Raw genomic sequence first — 6,713 nt, forward strand, 5'->3', positions numbered from 1 at the left:
GTTTAATATCCCATGAAGCATTTAGAAGTATGACCGGACTGGCACATAGTAAGTACTCAATTAACATTAGCCACGACTGTTCTCCCATTCTGCCTTTCTGTCATTGCTCCATGCCACCACCATTGTCCAAACCACCATCATCTCCTACCTGCTACTGAGACTGCATCTCATCTGGTTGCTTGGGATAACTGATAAATTATGGTGTGTTCCAGAAGCCTAGAAGAGGGTCTGGCACAGTCACTTGCAGGTGCTCAATAAATATATGTTTGAATATGTGTTGTTCCACTCTTGCCTCCCGATAATCTCTTTTATAAGCACCCGGAGGAGCTTTCTAAAATAGAAATTGAAGGATGTTTCTCCATTGCTTACCCCTCTTCCATGGCTCTCCTATGCTTTAGATTAACTGCTGAACCGCCTATAAGGTGTGCATGACCTAGTCCCATCTTCCTATCCAATCTATTTCCTTCTCTCCTCTTCCTCTCAGTGTTCCAGCCACACCAGCTTCCCCTCCATTTGTGAACCCCTGAGCCCTTCTCACAGACTGTTTCCTCCTCTGCCGCCCTTATGGTCGTCTCTTTGTTTCAGTATAAACACCACCCTTTCAGAGATGCGTTTCGCTGCTTCACTTTCCTCACAACACTTACCACTATTTATAATGACTTGTTCCTTCGTTTACTTGTTTATTGTTTAAGTTTATTTTTTATTTATTTTTGAGAGAGACAGAGACCACGTGAGTGGGGGAGGGGCAGAGAGAGGAGAGAAAGAATCCCAAGCAGGCTCTGCGCTGTCAGCACAGAGCCTGATCTGGGGTCTGAACTCATGAAACTGTGAGATCATGACCTGAGCCAAAACCAAAAGTTGGATGCTTAACTGACCGAGCCATCCAGGTGCCCCTACTTGTGTATTTCTGCCTCTTCACTGAACTGTAAGTTGCTGGGGAGAGGGGGAGGAGGGACCTGTCTGTTTCATTTACTGTCACACCCCCAGTGTCTAGCTCCAGACCTATCTCAGAGTGGATGCTCAATACATATTTGTTGAACAAATGAAAGAGACTCTGGGTCCAGAGACAGGTATGAAATCTCTTTGCCTCAGTGTTCTTATCTGTTAGATGGGGATCCTATGAAGGAGACTGTAAGAATGAAATGGTGACGATGGATGAGAACAGCATCATGCTATACAAACACATTAGGCATTGAATTCTGCTCCACCTCAGCTTCAGCCTCCCTGGGATTCTCAGATCACAGCCCAAGCCCAATGGCTGGGCGGAAGACTTTGAAACCCAGAAGGGGAGGTCTGGAAGAGTATCAGGAGCAGAACCCAGGAGTCCTGCTTCACAGCTCATCGGGGAGATGGGGTGAGAGAGCCCAGCTAGTCCCAGAGCACAGAAGCTGCTCATCCTGATTGGGAGAGAGGGAGCCCCAAGGCAGCCTCACCAAAGCCGGGCTAAGGCTGGACTCAGCCTTGGAGGCTCCCCAGTAGCTTTTGTCTAGGGGTTACTTTGGGGTGAGGGTGGGGGGGAGGCAATGAATGAGGCATGGGCTTCCATTACTGTGCCTCCTCTTGGGTATCCAGGGAAGGAGATATTATCATTGTGTTGAAGTCTGCAAGACCTGGACCACAACCCTTGGTCAGGCAACAGTGTCTTCCCTCAAGGACATAATCATCCTTTGTGGGAATCTCCTGGAAAATGAGGCTGTGCTCTAAAGGAGCAAAGGAAGGGCGGTCTCCAGTCCCTGGAAGCTGAGTTCCGTGGAGAGCAGCGCCCCCTGGGGGATGCAGGGGGAGCCCGGCCAGGGGAGGGGGATTTTCCTGGAAAGCGGGACTGACCTCCTCTATTCTCTGCCCAGGGCCAGTCCTGAGCTTCTCAGATGTATTAGGCAAGAAGGGAGCATTTCTTTACATCTAATAACCCAATCATCTTAGAGGAAACTCTTCTTTCAATTTAGAATGCATCTAATGCCACCTTTTGTGTTTGGAGGACTTTATGATTTTTCCCCCACTTTTTGATGAGTATATTTAAGTGATGATTGTGAAAAGTGATACAGATAAACACAAGTGGTTAAGATATAAAGGTGAAGCACAACAATTAGAGTGTGAACAATCATGTCATACTCTCCAGGCAACAGAACACTGCCAGTACCCCAGAAATACCTCCTTGTCCTTTCCAGATTTCAGCCCTTCTTCTCCCCACAGTTAATCACTCTCCTGACTTTGTGGGCATAACTCCCTTCCTTATCTTTGTTGTGCAACGTAAGTGAGTACACATTTCTAAAGAGTAGTTTTTAGAAATGTAATTATACAGTGTACTAGCTTCCTAGGGCTCCCGCAACAATTCACAAGCTTGGTGGCTTAAAACAAAAAGGTATTCTCTCCAGGTGCCTCGGTGGCTCAGTTGGTTAAGTGTCCAACTTTTGACTTCAGCTCAGGTCATGATCTCACAGTTCCTGGGTTTGAGCCCTGTGTTGGGATCTGTGTTGATGGTACAGAGCCTGCTTGGGATTCTCTCTCTCTCTCTCTCTCTCTCTCTCTCTCTCTCTCTCTTTCTCTCCCACTCTCGAAATAAATAAACTTAAAAAATGTTATTGAAAATGTATTGTGTCACACTTCTGGAGGTCAGAAGTCCAAAATCAAGGTATTGGCAGGGCAGTGCTTCCTCCAAAGGCTCTAGGGAGGATCCTTGTTTGCTGGACTAGCTTCTGGGGACTCGAGTTCTTTGGCTTGTGACGGCGTCTCTGCCTCCATCCCTGTGTCTGTGTCCACATCTCCCTCTCTTTTCTCTTATAAAGACACTAGTCATTGGATTTAGAGCCCACCTGAAATCCACAATTTCATCTTGAGATCTTTAATTACATCTGCAAGACCCTCTTTCCAAATTAGTACAGGGAGGCAGCAATTTTGGAGATATGCTATTCAAGTCACTAAATTACAATACATATTATTTTGTGTTGGCTGCTTTTGTTCAACATTATATTTTATTTTTTAAAGTAATCTCGATGCCCAGTGTGGGGCTTGAACTCACGATCCTGAGCTCAAGAGTCGCATGCTCTACTGATTGAGCCAGCCAGGTACCCCAACATTATATTTTCAAGACTGACCCATATCATTTTTTTTTAAATGTTTATTTTTGAGAGAGAGAGAGAGAGAGCAGAGGGAGAGGCAAAGAGACAGGGGGACAGAGGATCCGAAGCTGGGTCTGTGCTGACAACACAGATTTGAGCCCCGCAAACTCACAAGCCGTGAGATCATGACCTGAGCAAAGTTGCAGGCTTAACTGCGCCACCCAGGTGCCCCGACTTACCCATATCATTGAATGAAACAGTATTGCATTCATTTTCATTGCGGTTGTAGTCTTCCATTGTGTGATAACGTTACATTACAGTTCAGAGTAGGGCATACTATAAAGCCAAGAAAACTCTAGCTCCAGGGATCCTTGTCTTCCCAGACCACTTCCCAGGTTCTGGGAGGAGCCTTAGCAATGTGTTCACATGATCGAATGTTTGTGTATGGTTTGTAAAAATTAATTTGTTGTACTGTATATTCATATTCTAGTTACACATTTTTCTTGCCTGATTGCCCTGGGTAGAAGCTCTAGTATAATGCTGACTAAAACTGGTGAGCGTAGACTTCCTTGTCTTGTTTCTGATCCTTAGGGGGATAGCTTTCAGTCTTTCATCATTATGATGTTTATCTGTTGGTTTTTCATGGATACCCTTTATCAGAGTAAGGAAGTTCCCTTCTATTTCTGGGCGTTAAATGTTTTTTGTTTTTTATCATGAAAGAATGTTGGATTTTGTCAAATGCTTTTTCTGCATCTGAGACGATCATGTGGTTCTTGCCCTTTATTCTATTAATGTGGCATATCACGTTGATCGGTTTTCGTAAGTTGAACCAAGCCTGCCTTCCTGGGATAAGTCCCACCGTGTCATGGTGTATAGTCCTTTTTACTTGTTGCTGGATTCAGTTTGGTATTCTGTTGAGAATTTTTGTATCTATATTCATAAAGAGTGAATTTCTTTCCATGTGATGTCTTTGGTGTTGATATCAGGGTAATGACTGATGTTCTTTCAGTTTTTGGAAGAGTTTGTGAACAATTGGTGTTACTTCTTCCTTAAATGTCTTCGTTCTTGTGAGATATTTGCTTTCGTACTAAATTCTTATTTGTAATTTTGTATGCTTCTACTCAAAGAGGGTCCCCAAATTGTATGTTTCAGCCCCCACAAACCTGTGACCTCTACCAGAGTCTACTGTATTGTGTATGGACCTTGGGTTGTTTCTGATTTGGGAATCTTGTGAACAGTTGCTGTGAATATTCTTGTACATCTCCTGATGCACACGCAGATGCTTTTGATGCCAGCAGGCTAGGTCCAGGAACCAGCCAAGAGGGTCCCTAGCTGTGTGCAGGATACAAATCAAATGCAAGCCCGCAGGAGGTGAAAGCAGAATTCACTGTAGAGAGAGAGTGTAGGTATAGACAAAGTGTCTGGGAGATCTCAGTAAGGAAAGGAGAGAGAGTCTCCCCTTTGCTTAGGATCTGGGGTTTTTATTGAGGATTGAGGTCTGGAGTATGTGTCCTCTCAGGCATCCAGGAACCAGGTAGAACAAAGGGCCCAGGTGTTCTTAGTGTTGAGATGTCTATCATTGGTGGTCTGGAATACACATATGATAGCTTCCTCCGGTCATTTTCATCTGGCCTTTCCTTAGCTGTTATCTATTCTAAAGAAATCATCAACTCTTTGTTCCCTTCCAAGGAGGACATATGCTTTTTGCATTTCAAGGCATAAAGTGGGTGTGCATGATTTCATCTTGAGATCTTTAACTAATTACATCTGCAAGACCCGCTTTCCAAATTAGGACACATTCTAAGGTTCCAGGGAGGCACCAATTTTGGGGATATGCCATTCAAGTCACTAAATTACAATATATATTATTTTGTGCTGACTGCTTTTGTTCAACATTATATTTTATTTTTTAAAGTAATCTTGATACCCAATGTGGGGCTCGAACTCATGATCCTGAGATCAAGAGTCGCATGCTCTACTGATTGAGCCAGCCAGGTACCCCAACATTATATTTTCAAGACTGACCCATATCATTTTTTAATAAATGTTTATTTTTGAGAGAGAGAGAGAGAGAGCGAGCAGGGGGAGGGGCAAAGAGACAGGGGGACAGAGGATCTGAAGCTGGATCTGTGCTGACAGCAGAGAGTCCAGTGCGGGGCTCAAACTCATAATAGCAGGAAAAGAAGATTTTTATGGAGCCCTTTAGCTTCCAGTCTCATTCTTACTGAGGGTGTCTGCTGGAGTGAAATAGCTGGGCCAGTGAGGAATGCCAAACTGACGTCCTGAACTATTGTCAACTTACATTCCCACTAACATTGTACAACAGTTCCCATAGGTCCACATCCTCACCAACACTTGGTATTGTCAGATTTAAAAATTTTATCCATCATAATGGGTGTGTGGCAAGGTCTTATCACGGTTTTAATTTATATTAGATTAAACCATATGAAATGACCATTTTGTCAGTCAAAATGGTCAAACACAAACAATGTCATGATTCAGCCAAGTTCCTCTGATGACTGACGAAGTAGGGCATGTTTTCATATATTTAACGGCCATTTAGATTCCCTCATTTATGAAGTGCCTATTTAAGTAATTTGCCCATTCTTTTAGACGTCTCACTTTTCTTATTGACTGTAGGTCTTATATACTCTGAATATGAGCTCTATGTCAATTACATGTGTTACAAACAACCTTTCTAATCCTTTTAGAGAGGTCTTAATTTCCAAGAGGCCAAATATGTCAATACTTTCCTCTATGTTTAGTGTTCTTTGTATCCTACTTAAATCTTCTCCTAACCAAGGTCATATTCTCCTCTAATATTTTCTAAAAGCTTTATGATCTTGCCATCTACATTTAGATTCAAATCTATTTGTAATTGATTTTGCGTGTTGTGGGAGGTAGGGCTCCAACTTAATTTTTCCATATGGATATCCAATTTCCATAGCACAATTTATTGAAAAGATCATCTCAATTGCCCCTTTCCTCATAAATCAAGTAACAGCTATTCACTTGTCTTTATTGGTTCCATTGGTCAGTCGACCCTTGAAACAATAATATACTCTCTTAATCACTACAGTTTTGCAATCAGCTTTAACTGATAAGGTGATTGTCTTCTTCAAGTGTGTTAGCAATTTCCATATATATTATAGAATCAATTTGTCAACTTCCACGAAATAAGAAAAGCAGGGAGGAGCAAACCTGTTAACATTGTTATCAGGATTGCACTGAATCTATCAATTTGGGGGATAACCAGTATTTTAAAAATATTTTCACATCCACAAATAACACCTATCTTGCAAATTATTTGGACCTCCTTTCATATAATTCTTTTCTGTAGAAATCATGCATACTTTTTAAAAAAATATTTTTATTTATTTTTGAGAGAGAGACAGAGCACAAGTGGGGGAGGGACAGAGAGAGAGGGGGAGACACAGAATCTAAAGTGGGCTCCAGGCTCTGAGCTGTCAGCACGGAGCCTGATGCAGGGCTTGAACCCACGAACTGTGAGACCATGACCTGAGCCGAAGTCGGATGCTTAACTGACTGAGCCACCCAGGGACCCCCATGCTCACTTTTTATATTTATTCATAGGTACTTGATTATTGCGCTTTGTAGAAGTTCTAAAATTTTCATTTTCAAACTATTTGTTGC

Source organism: Herpailurus yagouaroundi, unplaced genomic scaffold (genome assembly GCF_014898765.1).
Source record: "Herpailurus yagouaroundi ecotype Mexico unplaced genomic scaffold, PumYag 140, whole genome shotgun sequence".
NCBI classification, from domain to species: Eukaryota; Metazoa; Chordata; class Mammalia; order Carnivora; family Felidae; genus Herpailurus; species Herpailurus yagouaroundi.